A 20554-nucleotide genomic window follows, 5' to 3' on the forward strand; every position below is an offset into this window, starting at 1 on the left:
TGGGTCGTATGGTAATTCTATTTTTAGTTTTTTAAGAAACCTCCATACTGTTCTCCATAGTGGCTGTATCAATTTACATTCCCACCAGCAGTGCAAGAGGGTTCCCTTTTCTGCACACCCTCTCCAGCATTTATTGTTTGTAGATTTTTTGATGATGACCATTCTGACCGGTGTGAGGTGATACCTCATTGTAGTTTTGATCTACATTTCTCTAACAATTAGTAATGTTGAGCATCTTTTCATGTGCCTCTTGGTCATCTGTATGTCTTCTTTGGAGAAATGTCTATTTAGGTCTTCTGCCCATTTTTTGATCGGGCTCTACATTTCTCTAACAATTAGTAATGTTGAGCATCTTTTCATGTGCCTCTTGGTCATCTGTATGTCTTCTTTGGAGAAATGTCTATTTAGGTCTTCCTTCCCATTTTTGATCGGGCTGTTTGGTTCTTTTTGATACTGAGCTGCATGAGCTGTTTGTATATTTTGGAGATTAATCCTTTGTCAGTTACTTTGTTTGCAGACTCTCTTGCTACTGTGTTCCTCCCTTTGGGCTGAAACTCTGCATATCCACAAACTCTGAACTGTGCCTGACCTCATTATGCCCTTGGATGATTATGCCTCGAGGCTGAGTCTGATTCTCTCTGCCCAGAGCCAAGGGCAAAGCATAAGCTGGGAATGCTGGGATGAACGCTCTGGTTGCCTATGGGGGCAGTTATAGGAGTGAGTGCCAAGGATAGGCTCAAGGGGCCGCGATGCCCGAGATTCTAGAAAAGGAGTTCAAGCATCACTAAACGAGGAAGGAGAAATGTCATGAGCTTAAAGGTGAAGGGGTACATTATTGTACAAAAGAACAGGTGGACAGAGGTGCCCAGACTGAAACTGGGGCTGAAATGAACGGTTGGCTAGCACAGAGGCCAGGCAGGGCACTAGGTGAGGGATGGTGGTAGAAAGAACGAGTCCTGTGGGCCCTGTGACCCTTTTATATGCCAGGGAGTGTACCTGTCAGGCTGGGCTCAGGACCTTCAATTTTGCAGCTGGCCCGGCTTGTACTCTGGTTCAGGATGCCCATTCCTGCCTGCTCTTGGCTGCCAAGGCCTCAGCAAGCCTGCTGCCTGCCCGAGTCTGGGCTCTGTCCCATTTTCAGTTTAATAGAATTGATGTTACCCAGCGCTCCCAGGACACATGGCATTGCCCTGTTTGGCTCTGGTCCTGATTTCAACAGAAGGGGAAAAGAAAAGAGGGCTGCCAACAAGGCCATTTCCTTCAACTCTAAGTCCCACTGTGCCCCCGGCTTCTTATGAGTGACAAGCCTGAAGGATTCTGAGTAGCATTTTTCAATTAAAGTGTTTCATTTTATGTTTGTCTATCATAGAACATAAATAGTGGAGGGAAGAGATCATCTCTAATTAAAGTCAGCAAGTGTTTATCAAATGTCTATTATTTATTGGTTTTACTTATATCCCTAACCTTGTTATAAAAGTCACAGAGGCAAAAGTGATATAAAATGTGGTTCCAGACTTCAGGGGCTCACCCAGAAATCATTATGAATTAAAGTCTTTAATGTATATAGAAATGTAACTACTATCACAATATGATTTATGGGTTTAGATATACCATGACTCAAATTATACCAACCGAAAAGAAACCACACAGAGAAACTTTGTTGTAATCTTGCTTTCCAGCACCAGTCTCTAAAGGAATTCTAACTTTAAGCCCCAAAGTTCCAAGAATCCTTTTGTTATAACTAGTAATAAAATCTCTCTCTCTCTCTCTCTCTCTCTCTCTCACACACACACACGCACACACACACACACACACACAGTTCTACCTTGCAATGTTACTAGCAAGTCAGATCAGCCATAAAGCTGGCCAATGAATAGCTCCTGACTGGCTGGATGATCAGCCCATACATTGTATGGCAAATTGGATCAAGCCACAGAAAAGTAGCCTCAGATAAAGTGAGCAATTTAACATAATTTACTTTCTCATAGTGAGAGGCTCTATTTAATTTTCACACCCCTGTGTCTGATGTCGTTTCATGAAATATAGTAGTCTACTTCTCAAAACTTCCCTGCTGGTGAAAAGCATGCATTTATTTTTTAAAATACATTCTTAATTTCTGGTCCATAGGAATAAACCATGCCTCTGGGAAAGAAATGCATTGCATGGATACACTTTGTGAAGGTAAACACACAGAGGCATCCTACTTTCTGTTAATTAATGATAGTGCTGCCAAGTTTTTATAGGAAACCAATTTTGCTTTTGAACACCAGGGAGATCTTTGAGCTTAAGAAACATTTCAATTTAGGAAAACTGTAGCATGGCCAAAAGTCCAAATGTAGCAGGTGAATTACAGTTGGTATAGAAAATTAGATGCCTCAGGAATTGTTCCATGAATGTTCAGTAAATACAACTGGACCACTGAAGACATTTTCTCAAAGCTGAAGACAACTCCAAAAGTTGGGATTTGTTCCAGCATTTTCCCAAGAGTTGGAGTTCACATGCGTGGACTGGGGCTGTGGGAACTGAGAAAGGCCGTAGTAGTGAACAGCCCACTGGGTAGAACCGTGGGCCTTGGGCGGGCCAGGGCTTTGCCAGACTGATGAAGGGTGGCTATTCCTCGTCTCCAAATGGAGACCAAGTCTGACCTTTTTGGAGGATGGGAGTTTCAGCTTCCTCTTGTTTCTATTCATTAGGAAGTTATTTATGAATGTTCACTGTGACATGACCTCCTTGGTGTATTTAAAGCAACCCTAGGCTGGTGTTGTCAAAAGTTTCATTGTACACACAGATGCTGCAAGTCAGCAGGAACGCCGAGTTTGACAGGGTGAGTGGCAAACGAGGCGAGGGCCGAGTCACTGCAGAGCACGCCACACAACCCCTCTTATGTAACGGGTTCTGTTCTCGTGCCCTTACTGACTCTGCGCCATCTAGACTCGTCTGCCTCGGACTCTGCACCATTGTCTGCCTGGAGGCATAGTTGGTGATAAAGAATGGTGAAAGTGAGGACAGTTACTTAAAGTGGAAACCCCCAAGTCTAGGTCCTCTGAGCCCCCATAAAGGTGTCTGCACTTTGACTTCCAGGAATTAGTTCTACAGAAATACTCAAACAAGTGTCTACAAGTCCATCCGCAATGAAGACACGTACAAGAATGACAAATTGGAAACAACCTAAATGGGAGGGGGGGCCATCAATTATGGTATTATTTATGCAATGGAATATTATGTAGCTGTGAAAACAGCCAAGCAGCTTTATGTGAATAAAGCTGCCCATTTGTTGATTGCTCAGGAAAAGCTATCTGTCTAATCTATCTATCTATCTATCTATCTATCTATCTATCTATCTATCATGAGGGACTGGAATTGGGAAAGCTGAGGGAAGGATCATCACTTTGGCTTTCTACATTTCTGTTTTACTGGGAAGTTTGCAGTTAACATGTATTACTTTTGTAACTAAATATATATTTGCAAAAAGGAGATTAAATAATTTAAAAGCTTTTCAGTCAAGATGCCCAGAGTAATCCTGGGATTACACAGTAGCCAAAAAGAATAAATCCATAATTACAAACAGAGGTTCCATCATTGCTCCAGGCTCTTGAATGAAGCATTTCATCCGAGTGTATTTCTAGGAATATGTGTTCTGTCTTTTAAGAGAAGGTGCAAGTATAAGTCCAAGTTGTTTATTGGCCTGACCCCCTTGTTCTAACAGCTTCGTGATACTATTAATAACATTCATTATTCATTTCCTATTTTATGGTTTACAAAGCACTTTTCACATCTTGAATAATACAATAAAGCTGTGAAGGGGTACTAGTATCCTTGTTTTCAGAAAAAGAAATTGGGGTTCAGGGAAGTTTGCAGATATGCTCTAAATCACACAATTAGGGCAGAACTGCAGTAGGAGTCAAATAGGGATTCTATCCCCAGTTAGCCATTAATTCTAGAAAAGTCACTGTTTTTCTAGGTCTCAGATTCCTCAACTGTGCAACTGGGATGGTGACGTTTTCTAAGTATAAAAGTATACAATTGTTTAAGTGAAACCAAGTAGATCCTCCCTATCTAACACCCTGCAATTAACTTTGGGACAATTCTATGGATGTGTTTAAAGATACATTGTAAAGACATAGCAGTCATTCTTTCTATTAGCATATTTAGATGTGAAGTTAAAGGCTGTATATTTGTGAAGTGATTCAAAGGACAAATTATTGCAGATTGGTTGGAAGGAACCCAAGGTGATATGGTCACATCCCTGCCATGGCCCTCCATCCCAGGTGGCACAGATGGTCACGGCCCACCAGAGGTGAATTGTGGTTCTTCTTTCCTGGCCTCGGTAATTCCAGCTACTTATATAAGCACTCCACGTGAGTTAGAGTAGAGAGATGGTTTTATACAGGTCTAGTTGGTACGTGGTAGTTCTAAATAAATGTTTGCTAATAACTGGATTTGCAGTGTAAATATTTGGCAATGGATCATAAACGAAATTTACTTTTCCTGTGACTGAACTATTGGTCTTATTAGTACCATCTCCCAAGCAACCGATTCCTAATCTTTTCACTAATCAACACAATTTTCATGAACCTACCCCCATAGGGCTCACAGTTCCCAAGGGGAGGGGCCCTGCCATGCCTGGGGGAGGGGGAGGAGAGCGCGGGAAAGCGGCAGGATCAGTCAGGAGGTGGAAGGAGCAAGGGGAAAACAAGGGCAAGAGCCCTCTTGGTGGTTTCCGCGGGGAGAAACATGTGAGGCAGGGTAAACAAGTTTAGGTTTGACTAGTTTGAATAATTCCAGTGGGTTCTGGGATATAAGGGCTGTCTCTGGCTCTTTGGTACCCTGGCCATGTCGTGATGAGTGCAGGGGGACAGTGGCTCAGCGTGCAGAAGCCCAATAAAGGAGGTGGCTAGGCTCCCATGGCTCTTGAGTGGGTTGGTTTGCATATGAAAGGCGTGCTCCTGGCCCGGTCCTTAATTCTCTCTGGAATTGGCTGGCCCTTGGAGAGGCAGTCTCTCCAGGGTCAACAAGACCCCAGGTGTCCAAGCTTCAGAATGAAAAGGCATGGCTACAGGCTGATCTAAATTAGGGTAGCCTTAGAAGGAAGCAAAGAATTGTCAAGCAGCGGTGCTAATAAAAATTGGGTATATAACCTATCATTCTGTATAATATTATGTGTACTGACATAGCACACTTTCATCGTGGATCACTGGTTTGGCATTATTAAGTCTGGGAAAGGCTTGTACGTGTTTTCTTCCAGGACCACTAGATCACTTTGTCCTTTGAGATAGTTTATTTCTTCAGTTCTCCTGCAATGAAGCTATACAATTAACAGGTGGCAGTGGGTTCTTAGTGGTGGGATTTTCTAGCCCCTCCCACCTCACCCCCCTATACATACACACTTTATTAACTTATCTATATTGAGGTAGTACATACTCACAAATATGTGTGAGTGCAAGCTGATATATACACATACCTTTAATCAAGGTATAGGAAGACAAAACATAAACCTTAATTTAAGTACCATGGACTTTCAACAGCAATGCATCTTAAAGTTGAACAGGATTTATCACATTATTGCCCCTCCACTCCCAACACCTGCCCCCTCCCTTGTCTAGTTAGAGATCTCTGAACAACGTACAAATAAGCACACATCTTTCATTTTTTTCAGGAATGACTTATATAAAGACATCATCAGGATCAATAGATTTGTGTGCTGTAATGTATGATACCCTTGAGCAAGTGTACTTAAAAAATTAGCCCACATGTATTATTGAACACTGGTCTATTTTTACAGTGAATGATGAGTGCCACTTGACTCTATCCTCTTCTACACACACCCACGGGGCGGGCACACCCTCTTGAATACCAGTCAGACGGGGCGAGCCACTGGCTTCTACAGAGCGCCACTGGCCTGTGTTCTGAGAATTTTCTCCCCTGTAGGTCTGGCAAGACAATGCTTATACACAAACATGTTTTATACCCATTTGCTGGTCCAGCCAGAGAAGTGACGGGGCCGGGGTAGGGTGGTTTCTGAGCCAGAAGCTCTCTCTGTTGGAAGAGTCCAGCTTATTAACCTCTTAGAGGTAACTAACTCCTTTCTTTCATGACCTCGCTCATGGCTGCACAGCCACCTTCCTCTAAACCCTTGCTCAAATCTCCTCTCAAGACGGTGCCAATTAGACACATGTAACCCAGTTTCTAATAACCAACCTAATGTGCTTTTCCCCTTGTCATAATATCATTAACAAGGGAAATAAGCCCCAATGCAGCAGTGACTGGGGCAGACCTGCGCTTTATGTCTACACCCCAACTGTATTCTTCACACCCTTCACTGTTACGGTGCTAAGAATATAAACATTCTTCAGTGTCTCCTTCCTTTTCTTTTGTTTGTTTGCTTTTGGCTGTTTCTCCATGAAGTATTCATGACCTGTCCACATTCCCCTGGATTTATTAACTTAGCTCCTTTTATATCTGCTAGTTAACCTTGATGTCTTTCCTTCCTCCTGTACAATAAATTCCTCCTCTGGATCAACACTCCTCATTCAGTACACGCCTACCTTATAAGTAACTCTCAAGATACTTGGGTCCTTTTTCAGAGTCTATGTTCACAGTTCAAAGCAACCTCTAGGGCTTTGATAACTTGGTTCAGGTAATCAGGGCAATAGCTACGTACGCTCCATTCTTCTAAATTCTTTTCAGGTGGAAATCCATTCTGACTGCATTCAAAGTGACGGTGAAAAAAAAAATCTTTCCAGCTGTTTGATAGAGGAAAGAACTCATTGCTCTGTACAAATCTGAAGAGCTCACCGAATGTATCTTTCCTGTGACTGTAGAGGACACATCATTGGCGCTCAGGCTTCTCTGTTGCTACCTGGAGCATCCACCCACAGTCATTCTCCAGCCTTTCCCATTCCTGGATGGCAGGCAGAGCAGCACCTCGGGCGAGGGAATGAGTGCTCAGCTGAAATAAATGCCTGGAGAAGACGGATGCCTGCGGTGCAGGAGGATTGGCCAAGGCATTCACTCTCCAGCTGTTAGGAATTTTAATTGTCATGTCTTCTGGAATTCAGTAGAGCCTTGGAGCATGATCGAAGGGGGAACAGGGTCAGAGAGGAGGGGAAGTAGTGGTGAATTATGGGCTACCGTCCTACAAAGAAAGCAATTTAACTAAAGTATTAGTTCCCAATTGCTGTTATAAGGAATTACCACCACCTTAAGGACTTAAGACAGCTTATTCCCTAACAGTTCTGTAGGTCAGAAGTCCAAAGTTAATCTCACCTGGCTAAAGCCAAGGCATCAGTGGGGCTGCATTCCTATCTAAAAGCTCTAGGGGAGAGTCTGTTTCCTTGCCTTTTCCAGCTTTGAGAGGTTTCCTGCATTCCTTGACTTGCGGTCTACTTCCTCTATCTTCAAAGCCAGCAACAATGCATCTCTCTAACCCTTTTTCCATTTTACACGTCTCTCTGACGGTACCCAGGAAATGTTCTCTGGTTTTAGGGATGCGTGTGATTAGATTGGACCCACTGGAGTAATCCAGGATAAACTCCCCATTTCAAGACGCTTAATCACATCTGCCAAGTCCCTTTTGCCATGTAAGCTAACACATTCACAGGTCCCAGGGGTGGAGTGGGCGGATTATTCTATCCTACCACACCACAAAGTCGATATCCTCACTGAGACAGAAAAAAGAAGTTTCTACCTTTAGACCTACTTTTTTTGTCTCCCTCAGATCTAATGGGACAGCCATAGATCTTTAAAAATTCTCTATTTGACATCAAATCAGTCTGTGATGAGTGAAATTTTATTACAGGCAAGCAATAATAATATTATCAGTTCCATCACAATTTTTCTTTATTCAAATGACTACTTTAAGGTTTAGGGGTAACTTCCATTTCTCCTTCTCCATGTCTGTCCTTCAAACATCCAGGAGCTTCCTCTGCCTTCAAGAAACTTTCATCTTCCTGACCTCCCGAGCTGTAGAATGATTCCCTCCTGCCTTTGACTGCCAGAGTTCTCCGAAAATTAATCAACGTGTTACCGTTTTTTCCTCCACCTTCTATTCATCCCTCAGACCTCAGAAGTTTGGCTCCTGCCTTAACTCCTCTATTGATGATGACCTGCCGAAGGCCCCAGGTATTATGTCACTGAGACACTTTCTCACTTTTCTATCCGCTATTGGATATTCCCATGATTCTCAACACCGTTGACCAGGCCTTTCTTGAAACTCCCCATCCCTGGCTTGTGTGGCTCTCCTGAGTCACTCACACCAAGCTGCCAGACCCTGGTCCCTCGTCCTCCACCCAGCCCTCGCCTCCAGACATGACCTCTGCTCTTCTTTTCTACCCAGACTCCCACAGACTTCTGAACATGTTTGCCTCTGCATAGATACCCGCCGAATCTACTTTTCTAACTATTTGGTGGACATTTCTACACAGGTATCCTTCTGTCCTCTCAAACCCAAATGGCCAGAGCTTAAATCTCCAAATCTCTTCTCCTTCCTGATTTATGTACCTACTTGCTTATATAAAGGTTTTTTATTCATTTTAGTCAACAGATCCATCATGATCCTAATCGTCTTGGCTTGAATTCCAGCATTGGTGTCTGACTTCTTTCATCCCATTTGGTTGACTTATTCACTATTTTTATTCATAATGTTTCTGGCCTCTCTTCCTTTGCTTCCAGTGCTGCCCTCGTGATTTGCATCACCCTGGCCTGGGTGGTCTGAAGTCCTTCTCAGCACTTACTTTACCACCACTGCTAGATTAATTCCTAATCTCTCTTCTTCCATCATGTCATTCTTCCTTTCTTCATTTCCTAAGGTCTTAGTGTTGTTTAAACCCTCTGCTGTCTGAATCTAATCAGTATTTCCAAGTTTATCAAACTTTTCATGACAAAAATTCTGGGAGGACCAGGGTGTTCACTATCCCATGAACATACCTTGTTCATGACTATCTCTGGGTTCACATGGTTTTCCATTCCTGAAATACTATCTCCTTCTCCACGTATTTACTCTCATAGATCTTTTGAAGTGCAAGTCCCAATCTCCCCATCAATACTTCTTTGGCCATCTCCATTTTTAAGATTTCTCCTTCCTCTGAACACATTAACATTTGCAGAGCACATGGCAAATCAGAGAACTTCCATAAGGTCCAGTCATCCACCCACTCATCTTCCTGCAACTGTCACCACGTCCTCATTTCTTTCCATTGTTACTATGGATGAACTCTGCAGGCACCTACCTAAGACAACCTCTCCATTTATCTACCAGATCCCACTCCAGCGTTTCTGCTTCTCTTTTCTGTATCAATTTCTCCATCCCTCCTGGATCATTTCCATCAGTACATAAGCATGCTGTTATCTTCTTATCTTCAAAAAAACAAACAAACCTCTCTTAATCCCACTCCTATTCATTTTTCTCCTTCCCTTTACAGCAAAACTCCTTTGAAAAAGTGGTCTATCTGCACTGCTCTAACTTCTCTCTTCCTATTCTGTCTTGAACGCATTCCAGTTGAGCTTACATCCCCAAAAGTCTGCTGAAAGTGCTCTTATTAAGGTCACCAAAGACCTCCTCTTTGCTAAAGAGGAGGTCAGTTCTCATTTCTCATCTTACTTGACCAATCAGAAACGTTGTGACCTTGATGACTCTCTTCTATTTGAAACACTTTCTTCACTTGGTGTCCCAGACTCCACCTCCTCCTATCTCTCTGTCCATGCCCCTCCAGTCTCTCTTGCTAGTTCTTACTCAACTCATCATGCTCCTCAACTTGTAGCAGATTTCCATGTCTCAGTCCTTGGCCCTTTTTTCTTTTCTATCAACACTCACTCCCTGGGTGATATCATCCAGTCTCATGGTTTAAAGTACCATCTATATGTGGATTCTGTTGGCTCTCAAATTTATATCTTTGCCTGAACCCCTTCCCCAAGCCCTAGATGTGTGTTTCCAGTTGCTCACTCAGCATCTCCACTTAGAGATCTAATAGGCATCTCAATTCAGCGCATCCCAAACCTAGCTCTTGAGAGTGTCACTGCTCCAACCTACACTTCCCATAGGCTCCCCGTGTCCATTGATGACAACTCCACCCAGCCCCTTTCTTTCTCACCATCAGCAAATCCTGTGGGCACTACTTTCAATATCTATCTGGAATCCAACCACTTATTGTCATTCTACTATTACCACCTGGTCTAAAACACTGTCCTCTCTCTGTAATGATACAAATAACAGGTAAGAGTGCAGGCCCTGGAGTCATAGCATGCAGGGTTCAGTCCTGGCTCTGCCACTTACTAAGGGTATGACCTTGGGTAAGTTATTTACCCTTTCTGTGCTTCAGTTTCCTCATTTATAAAATAAGGATGATGATGATGATGATGATGATGATGATAACTTTTTCAAGGATTAAGTGAAAAACCATATAAAGTGCTTAGAACAATGCCTGGCAAATAGTATGTGACCAACAAATGTCAGCTACATACTATTATTCTATAAATCCATAAAAGCTCCATGACTGTAGGTGGCAAGTAGTAGGCAGGAAGATCAGCGAAACCGTGGAAATCGCCATTCTCCTAAGCATAAGCCATCTAGATCTTTAAATACCCAAACCCATGCTGAACCAGGCTGGGGGACAATTGTTCCCACCAACTCTGACCTGTGCCTACCACTTGACATGCTGCTTATTTTGTGCAGTTTTTACCTACTGATTTATAGAATAATAGTATGTAGCTAACATTTCTTTTTTAAAAAAATTTATGCTAACCATCTTTTTAAAAATTAATTGATTTATTTTTGGCTGTGTTGGGTCTTTGTTGCTGTGCGTGGGCTTTCTCTAGTTGTGGCGAGTGGGGGCTTCTCATTGCCATGGCTTCTCTTGTTGTGGAGCATGGGCTCTAGGCACGCGGGCTCAGTAGTTGTGGCTCGTGGGCTCTAGAGCACAGGCTCAGTAGTTGTGGCGCACGGGCTTAGTTGCTCCGCAGTGTGTGGGATCTTCCAGAACCAGGGCTCAAACCAGTGTCCCCTGCATTGGCAGGCAGATTCTTAACCACTGCACCACAAGGAAAGTCCCTCTAAAATTTCTTTCTTTTTAAAAAAAATTTATTATTTTATTTTTGGCTGCGTTGGGTCTTCGTTGCTGTGTGCGGGCTTTCTCTAGTTGTGGCGAGTGGGGGCTTCTCATTGCCGTGGCTTCTCTTGTTGCGGAGCACGGGCTCTAGGCACGCTGGCTTCAGTAGTTGTGGCACGTGGGCTCAGTAGTTGTGGCTCGTGCGCTCTAGAGCACAGGCTCAGTAGTTGTGGCGCACGGGCTTAGTTGCTCCGCAGTGTGTGGGATCTTCCAGAACCAGGGCTCAAACCAGTGTCCCCTGCATTGGCAGGCAGATTCTTAACCACTGCACCACAAGGAAAGTCCCTCTAAAATTTCTTTCTTTTTAAAAAAAATTTATTATTTTATTTTTGGCTGTGTTGGGTCTTCGTTGCTGTGTGCGGGCTTTCTCTGGTTGTGACAAGCGGGGGCTACTCTTCGTTGTGGTGCCTGGGCTTCTCATTGTGGTGGCTTCTCTTGTTGTGGAGCACGGGCTCTAGGCATGTGGGCTTCAGTAGTTGTGGCTCAGGGGTGCTAGAGCACAGGCTCCAGTAGTTTTGGCGACTGGGCTTAGTTGCTCCGCAGCATGTGGGATCTTCCCGGATCAGGGCTCGAACCCGTGTCCCCTGCATTGGCAGGCGGATTCTTAACCACTGCGCCACCAGGGAAGCCCCCTCTAACATTTTTTGATCATGCACTATTTGCTATTGTCACCTCTTTTTCCTTTGTCTCTAGAGTACTTCCGATAGCTCCTCTTCTCCAAATCTCCTTAGTCCTGATCCTGGCTCTATTCTGTGTTGACCTCCCCCTTTCAGGATTCTATATTTAGAGTTTGCTGTCATTGCTACCAAATATAACATTTAAAAGAGTGCTCTATAAACCCAGTTAACAATACTGCCGTGAAAGCCATTTTCAATTGTCATTTTATTGACACAAAGAACTTGGGCTTCTTTGCAAAAGTGGTTGATATGGAAAAGGGTAAACTGCTGAGTGAGGATGGAAAAAGGAAGTAATTCAAACTATGTCCACATTATTCAGGACCAAAAAAGCCAGGCAGCGTTCAGAAAAGGAAATTGAGAAATGGAAGCATTTCCCTAAATATTCAGAAAGTCGTGAAGTGGGGATTAAACTTCACTGTTTGGAACTTCAGAGATTTCTTCTGGCTAAATTCCACGATTCTTTGGAGAGAATCTCTTTCTGTTGTGTTTTTTTCTCAGCGGGGCTCATAAGGGCACCTGGTGGCCTGGCTGGAAAACACTAAGTGACATCTCCTCCACTGTCAGCCCCCACCCTGACTTGCCACTCACCTAGTCCAGGACTCTTGATCACATGCAGACTACAGACACCAAATAAATTAGGCAGATGGAACTCATACATCAAAGCCACCTACTTGGACTCCTTTTTGGCCATTGGTACATTCTCTGTCTTTTTTAATCGGCCTCATAAATCTGACCCTGACAAGGTCCTACCTCTCTATACCAGTAGTCAGAGGTGAGATGGTAATTTGTCCTCAAGCTTTCATCTGCTTCTCCACTTGAGTGACCGTCAGTGCCACGTGGCACCCATTCATTACAGGGGCTCAGGTGTGGCTGTGGGGAGGTGTGTACCAAGTCCTGCCAAACTGGTGACTCCTTCCAAAAGAACAGGATGCTTCTCCAAGCACTGTGTGCAGCAGATGATCACATGCCACAGTGCCTGATAAAAAACTGGCATGCCGAGAGCTGTAAAGAACACGACACATTGTTCTGTGTTCTTCGGAGTATCTGATTCATAATAGCTGTTCACGTACTGGCTAATGATTACCTGGACTCACATAATTTTTCAAGAGGCTTATCCAAATCAAGAACTGAAGAAAAAAACAGAGTTGTCTGGGGTGGTGATGTTGCTGTCTGAAGTGGGGGAAAAATGCCTCCAGACCTGGGTTGAATTCACATATTCGGGGTCATTTGACGCAATCTTTATCCCCTGGTGACATTCCAGATGGGAATCTGGAATGTTGACTTCAGTCACGTGGGCAAAGTTTGGATCTCTCATCACTTGTGGAGAGCTGCCTTCTGGCTTCTAGGAGCCGCGTCTTGGCTGGGTCTTGGGTCCTTCCTGAGTCTGCCTTTTTCTGCCTGCCCCTTTTTAGAGGAGGCTGTCTCTTTTTCTCCTCTCATCCAGATGCTGTTTACAGCTGGCTTAATGTCCCCCTGTCCTCTCTGGGCTTTCCCAGCCCCTTGCACGGGGAGGGGACATCCAGGTTCTACCTAGGTTCCCCTAACATGTTTTGTTTCCATAAAAATGGGCAGTCATTTTCTACAGAGGCCTTTCTCTCTAGTCCATTTAGAGACCTTGAGGACTGGAGATACCTTATTGTACTCTGGCAGTTCATTTTGGTTATTTACAAAACACCATTGAACCCCTTTATGGGCTCATAACAAAATAGCCTATTGAAAGAGCATAATGGTTTCTTGCACTTTTGAACGCCCATCATTCCACCAATGCTATAGATGATTTATGTTTGCCGGAGCCTTATGGTAAGCCTCCAGGCTTTTCATTGGGGTACAACCCTTGGGAGAGTAATGTTCTGTACCGCCCGAGGATCATGACCTGCAGATGTGAGCAGCCACCAAGTATTATTGTTGGAGGTGGTAAATAACAACAATCACAACAGCTGCCATATACACAGGGCACTTATTACATGTCAGCCTTTACATTCACTATGTTGCTAATGCTTTATTTTCATTGTGTGTTTGATTCTCATAGCAGCTCTATTATTACTCTGATCCCCATTTTATAGATGAGGAAACAGAGGCTTGGAGAGGCTAAGCAAATCCTGCTCCCCACAAAATAATCACATAGAATTTGAGCCCAAGTCCCTCTGACCCCACAGCCCAGACTCTATATGTCTTGTTGCTGTGTCATCAAAGCATATTGTTAGACTCCCCTGCCTTGGCTTTGGGGACATGCATTTTCTTGGCTTCCTTCCTACCTTCCTTCGTGGTCTTCTCTGTGGCTCTTCCTCCCCCCATGGAGGTTTTAATGCTCCAGTGTCCTCGAGCCTGCCTTGACCCGAACCTACTAGTTTTTCTAGCCACACTTTCCCCTAAGCAATCTCACCTAGTCCTGTGAATTTAAATATCAACATGCATTTAACACCTATCTGCTGACATTCTACAATCGAAATCTTCCCTTCCAGACAGCTGCCCTTACTCTCAGATTCATACATCCAATTGAGATTTCTAAATGGCATCTCAAACTTAACATGCCCCAAACAGAATTTTTTACTTTGTTCTCAAGAATGTTCCACACCTCACTTCATGATACCGCCATTCAAACACTCAAACCAGAAATGTAGGCCTGGTTCTTGATTTTTCCTTTTCCTCATCTGGGCTCCCAATAATTCCATGAGTTCAACCTCGACCCACCTCTCTTCCTCCACTGCTGTGTCTTTAGTCTGAGCTACTAACATCCCTTGTCTGAACCATTGCAATAGCCTCCTGACTGGTTTCCCTGCTTTCATACTTGCCATCCCCAGCCCCAGTTCATTTTTCACTTAGTTGTCTGTGACGTTTAATATATGAATCAACTCATGCCCCTCCCCTCCTTAAAACTCTGCAAAGGTTTTCTTATGACCGAAGTCCAAAGTTCATAGGATGCCCTTCTAGGCCATGTGTGAACTGGCTATTGACCAACTTTGCAACTGAATCTCATACTGCTCACTGCCTCATTCACTACTCTGTAGCTACAGTGGTGTCTTTCCAGTTCCTCAGTGATACAAAGCTCTTTCATGCCTCAGGACCTTTGCACTGGCAGTTCCCTCTGCTGGGAATGCTCTCTCTGTGGCCCACAGGCACTCACTACATGTTAACTGAACAAACAAGAATAGTAGGTTGCCTCTCCTACAAGAATAAGATGAATAATAAGTAACATGAAAAAAATCCTGTCATCAATAACTTATTTAGCTATTTGCATTTATGACATTTAAATGATGTGGGCTTAATATGATTAGGCTGTGGGTTTTCCGAAGCATGTTTCTGTGTTTACGTGGATGGAGTAGGGAAGAGTGGGAGGAAACATATTTAGCATGTGGTAATGATGACTCATTAATCCTGAGAGGTAGATGTTGATATCCCTGTTTTTCAGAACTTGCTCAGAGAGGTTAGGTAACTGGCTAAGGATGAGCAGGTAAGAAGTAGTAGGTCTGGAATTTACAGGTGGTCTGACTCCAGTGCACGTGTATCCCCCAGATCCTGGTGCCTCTGAGGAGCTACAACTCAGAGATGAGGTTCAAGGGTAAGAAAAAGGAGAGACACCTGGAAACAATAGATTTTGTTCACCTGGGCAGCATCATAGGCTGCTGTGAATCAGAGAGAGTAGATACCTATCTTAGTTATGTCCAGCTCTGCCTTGGTTGTCAAACATGGCCTGAACGAGCTGAACTAGCCCTCAACTTAGAAAGCCAGTATCCAGACACACAGATAAGGCGGGGAATACAGTTAGGTATGGCAATTAATGAGCCACCATCTGCTAAAACATCACACTTTGAGTGGGACTTAACATGGTTTTGGGTTTCTCTGAACGTGGTTTTTTTTTTTTTTTTTTTCCACCATATGTGCTTAAAGACTCCAAAAAGGAAACAGCTTAATCCAGGAATGTGAAAAAGAATGGTGACATTCCGCGGTGTGTCAGTGAAATGAGAAACTTATCAGGCACCATCTATTTCAGGGCTTTGTGGTATTTTCTGGTTCCAGGCTTCCAGTTAGTGACAAAATGGCAAGATGAATTACCACATGTGTGGGGTAGAGAGGAGGACCATGGTAGGTGCTACTTCTAAAATTTACTTTTGGCTTTGCCCCGGACTAAATTGACACATATATAGAAAATGCCTTGTTTCCTCCAAGGCCTCCCTGAGATAGCATCTATCTACTTGGCTTAACCATATTCTTCCCACTGGAAATTGATCTCCCTGCACTAGGTTTCCCTGTTGAATTTTGTCTGCCCCTCTGCGACAGCACTCAGTCCAGGCATCCCTCTTTATAGCCTCTTGCATTTCTATCTTTCTCCTCCACTAACCTAAAGCTCCCTGAGGGCACAGGCCATGGGTTTTGTTTCATCTTTGCATAATCCAATGGGACCCAGCACAATAACTTACCCTGGAGATGCTCAATAAATGTTATTGAATTAAAATAAAATTGTTATAGGGGAACAGTTTAGAATGATCATGTTAAAATAAGATATCTCAATTATTTGCAGAAATGACATATTGTAGATTAATAACATAATTGACTCTATCCTTACATGCTGGAAAAATGTCTGATAGTACCATGAATAAACCCCTCCTCTTTTTGAAAGCCTGTGTGTGGTTTTGTTTTTGTTTTTTAAAATTAATTAATTAATTAATTAAGTTTATTTATGGCTGCGTTGGGTCTTCGTTGCTGTGGGCGGACTTTCTCTAGTTGCAGCGAGCGGGGGCTACTCTCTCATTGTGGTGTGCGGGCTTCTCATTGTGGTGGCTTCTCTTGTTGCGGAGCACGGGCTCTAGGCGCATGGGCTCCAGTAGTTGTGGCACGCAGGCTCAGTAGTTGTGGTTCGCAGGCCCTAGAGCGCAGCCTCAGTAGTTGTGGCGCACGGGCTTAGTTGTTCCACGGCATGTGGGATCTTCCTGGACCAGGGCTCGAACCTATGTCCCCTGCACTGGCAGGTGGATTCTTAACCACTGAGGCACCAGGGAAGTCCAGTGTGTGGTTTTGGTTAAACTTCATAGTCTAAATTCTATGGAATCTAAATGTTTGAGATGAGGAAAGATATTGCTTTTGGTCTCAGCACTGGGGCAAAAGGGTGAAAGCCTTTTAGAATATTCATGGTTAGCATGGTTAGCTTAGCATAGGTATGTCAATAAATCATTGCCATAGCTCTGTGACAATTGGAGATCTCTCTCTTTCTCTCTCCCTGTGTGTGTGTGTACCTTTTTGTAAGGAAATATTTATTTAAGAACTTTCTGTGTAGAGAAATACGATGAATGTCATAAAGCACCTAGATATTATGATAAGTGTGTTTGGAGAAGGCAAAAGTGTTTTGTTTTCTCAATATTTAAACATGGCCAACACATAAGTTGGGATGTTTAAATGCTACAGGAATACTGACAGTAACAAAGGAGGACTCTAGTGTAATATAGAGGATAATTCTCTCTAACCTAGAAAGGAGAGTTGGGTGCTGAAGGATGACGTCATCAAAACAACATTGGAGGAAGATGCATTTGGCATCAGTGTCCAGGATAACTTCAGGATGATCTGCCCATGAACCCAGCTGTCCTGGAATCACTGGGGCCAAGGAGGGAGCTGGAATAATAATCCAGATGTGGGGTGATAGAGGCATAGTGATAGCAAGTGGTAGAAATGAAGAGGAAAGATTGGCTATAAAGACATTTAAAAGGAAGAATCCCTACCACTTTGTGAATGCGATAGAAAATTCTAAAATATTGAGTCTGAGTGTCTTGACTGACTCGTCAACACCAGAAAGAGAGAGAAGTGAGGAGGGGCCGTTGGGCCACAGGGAAATACGAGTTGACCTTTAGACATACTGAGTTCTACAACACAGTGAAACGCCCAGGTGGAAAATCTCCAGCTCTATCCCTGTCGTTTTAGGACACTGTTATTCTCCAAGGGAGATATTGGCGATATCAGATCTGGAGATGGCAAAGGGAAATTTAAGACAAGTGAAGAACAAGCTAAGTTTGAAAACGCTGAGGGCACGGCACCGCCCTCAGCACTGCTGAGACATGCCTCGGTGTTCTGGTTGGATATGTGATCTCCCATCATCTTGACTACCTGCCAGGCTAAATGCCCTCATACATCGACTGTGCTCTGGCTTAGACTCCTGCTTCTCCTCGCCTGCAAGTATTTAGCTTGTGGTCAGGGATTAGAAGATGTCAACTTTATGACTTAAAAACACAGAAGAGCATTCTTCTTTTACAGTGGGCTCAAATATGGAAGCCTCCAAATCTGTCGGGTAGATACGTAAGTCAGACGTATATTGAGTGGAATGCCGGTGTCTCTGATCTAGTCCTCTTGGTAAAGTTTAACTCATCCTTCGAGAGTTAACTCAAAAGTTACTGTCTCTAAGTAGCCTTCCTGACTTCCCCAGGTGGTTAGTCTTTTCATTGTCCATGTTGCCACACACTTTGTTCCGCTTTGTGCTGGAGTGCACAGAAAAATCTATGTGTCTGTCTCTCACCACTAGACTGAGAGCATCCAGAAGATGGGAACCATTGATTCATCTTTGTATTTCCCACTCCCTTAACAGAGTGGGGCTGGTGGGTGATAGTTCATTGTTGGAGATATCCAAAAGAGAAAATTTAAGAACATGGATGGAACGATATGCAGTTGCTGTAACAAAACCTGTATACACATCATATGTCACATCCCTGCTGATGCTGTTAATGCTGCACCAGCAGAGGCAGTGCTCTCATTACATGCTGCTGGCCCATATTTGTAACATGTGACATTTTTTATGAAATACTGTCAAGGGTAATCCATCATATAGTAACCTTTGGATTATATGCTGAGACTGGTCTTCAGCATAGACATAAATGAACTTCAAGGATAGTGCTGTTTTCTGAGAAGGGTATGATCAAGGGTTGTGGCTAGGAAAAATGAAGCAGAACATTATTTTCTTTTAAGTTAAACATAAGGGCCTGAAAAAGAGGTTTCCTTCTGTCAGCCCCAGTCAGGGCATGGTTATTGTGTGAAGATAATCAGATGACTCTGAAATGTGGCAGAATGTTTTTTTCTTAGAGTACATCAGGGTTTGAAAAGGGGGGTGAAGAGTTGCTAAAGGTTTGACCACCCTTGGAACTTGCAAGGTTTGTAATATCTTTATCTTTATCTAATATCTTTATCTCAAGAGGTGTTTTAAAAAATAAAAGGACACATGACAACTTGAGCGAATTTCAGATATCAGCCATGGGCTCACAGTTAAAGATCTTCTCTCTGTATCCGTAAAGATTTAGGAATTTACACATAGTATAGAGTATAAATAAAAGAGAGCTTCTAAGTCTCATCATTTTTGTGTAAATCCAGATAAGACTCCTTTGATGAGCTTAGCGGTTCCTGTTAAGGAAAAGCTTATAGGTGAGAGGAACACTAAAATTATAATTCTTTGTCTTCCTTAATTAGACTGAAGCTCACCATAGATCTTGCTGAAGCTGTGATAAAATTCAAGTAATAATTCACATTGTCAGGTCAGCAGTATTTGCTTAAGTGATCTATCTGTGAACGGAGGTACTCAGGAGAGGTACACAGTCTTCATGGGAAATAAACCCTCCAAAGAGGCTGAGTACAAAACAGCAATGAAAATAAATCCCAGCAAGTTTCTTATATCACCTTTACAGATGTCATTTCAGAGGAAATATATAAATCACATTCATACCAATTGATGTGGGCCACTAATTAGTAAGTCCCATTAAATCGTGGAGTAATGACATTCAGCATCTAATGAATGCCTCATCATCTTTTGATCATTAATATTTCACAGCATGAGAACACAAGAATTGGCATCCCTGGGCTCACGCAGCATGGTTTTCTGTCTGTGATGTGGCCCCAAGGGCAATAAGTGGCACGAGGGTATTGCTCCTCTGTCGTGAGGCTGCACAACACAATTAACTCGGGACCCTGAGTCCTAACGTTTCCTCATTTTAGAAAATGCGAATCTGCCTGCCATTCTCCGAATTAACATCTGTGACTGCCCAGTGCCCTGGAAAACAGAAGCAAGCTGAGATGTTGACTTTGGTGTGTAATATTGCTTCGCTGCTGACCCTCACAGTCCATGCAAGAAACTTGCACAGGAGAAAAAAAAATCATTCCTTTGATTTATGACTAAGGGCTTTCTTTATTCAAAGGCAGTAATCACCTCACAGAGCAGGTGCCATTGCAAGGACTTATTGATCCTGGGCGCTTCTAGAAACGCCAGGAGGCCGTCACTCCGGCGGGAGATGGAGGTGGTCAACGAAAAAGAAGTCCATCTCCGAGCAGGCTGGAGTGGGAGAAAATCTCTGGCCATAGAGACCTATGGCTCCAGTGACGCTTGGTGCCTTTCTTTCAGAAGAGGGGCTGGGGCGGAGAGAGCGCTGAGAGGCTGCCGTGGGCAAGTGAGAGAGAAAGGGAGGATGACAGGGAGACAGAGCTGCCGAGGGGTCTCCGAGGCTGCATCCTTCAGGAGGAGGGAGAAAGGGTCTTCGTCTCCAGATCGAGATTCCTAAGAGTTAAATATCACCACGCAGCCGACCCGGATGGGATTTGCTTCTGGGTAGAAAACGCGACACTGATCAACATCAACTTGGACAAGTGACAAGACTAGGTCTGATGTTGGTGGATGTCTTTTCGGGTCGTTGGAGGGGAGAGGACGGCAGGCAGTGTGCTCGGGGGTAGCTGGAGAGAAACGTCGCGTCCAGGGCAGCGATAGAAAGCGACAAGGAGGGGGCAGACAGAGGGACGAAAAGAGAGGGAGGAAGA

At 43.7% G+C, this 20554-nt stretch overlaps 1 protein-coding gene across 12 annotated transcripts in view; it reads left to right on the forward strand.

Moving 5' to 3' along the window:
- TMEM178A (transmembrane protein 178A) overlaps positions 1-20554 on the forward strand; it is a 262811-nt gene that overhangs the window by 192766 nt on the left and 49491 nt on the right. The window lies entirely within an intron of this gene.

The sequence above is a fragment of the Physeter macrocephalus genome, chromosome 12 (assembly GCF_002837175.3).
Source record: "Physeter macrocephalus isolate SW-GA chromosome 12, ASM283717v5, whole genome shotgun sequence".
Lineage (NCBI taxonomy): Eukaryota > Metazoa > Chordata > Mammalia > Artiodactyla > Physeteridae > Physeter > Physeter macrocephalus.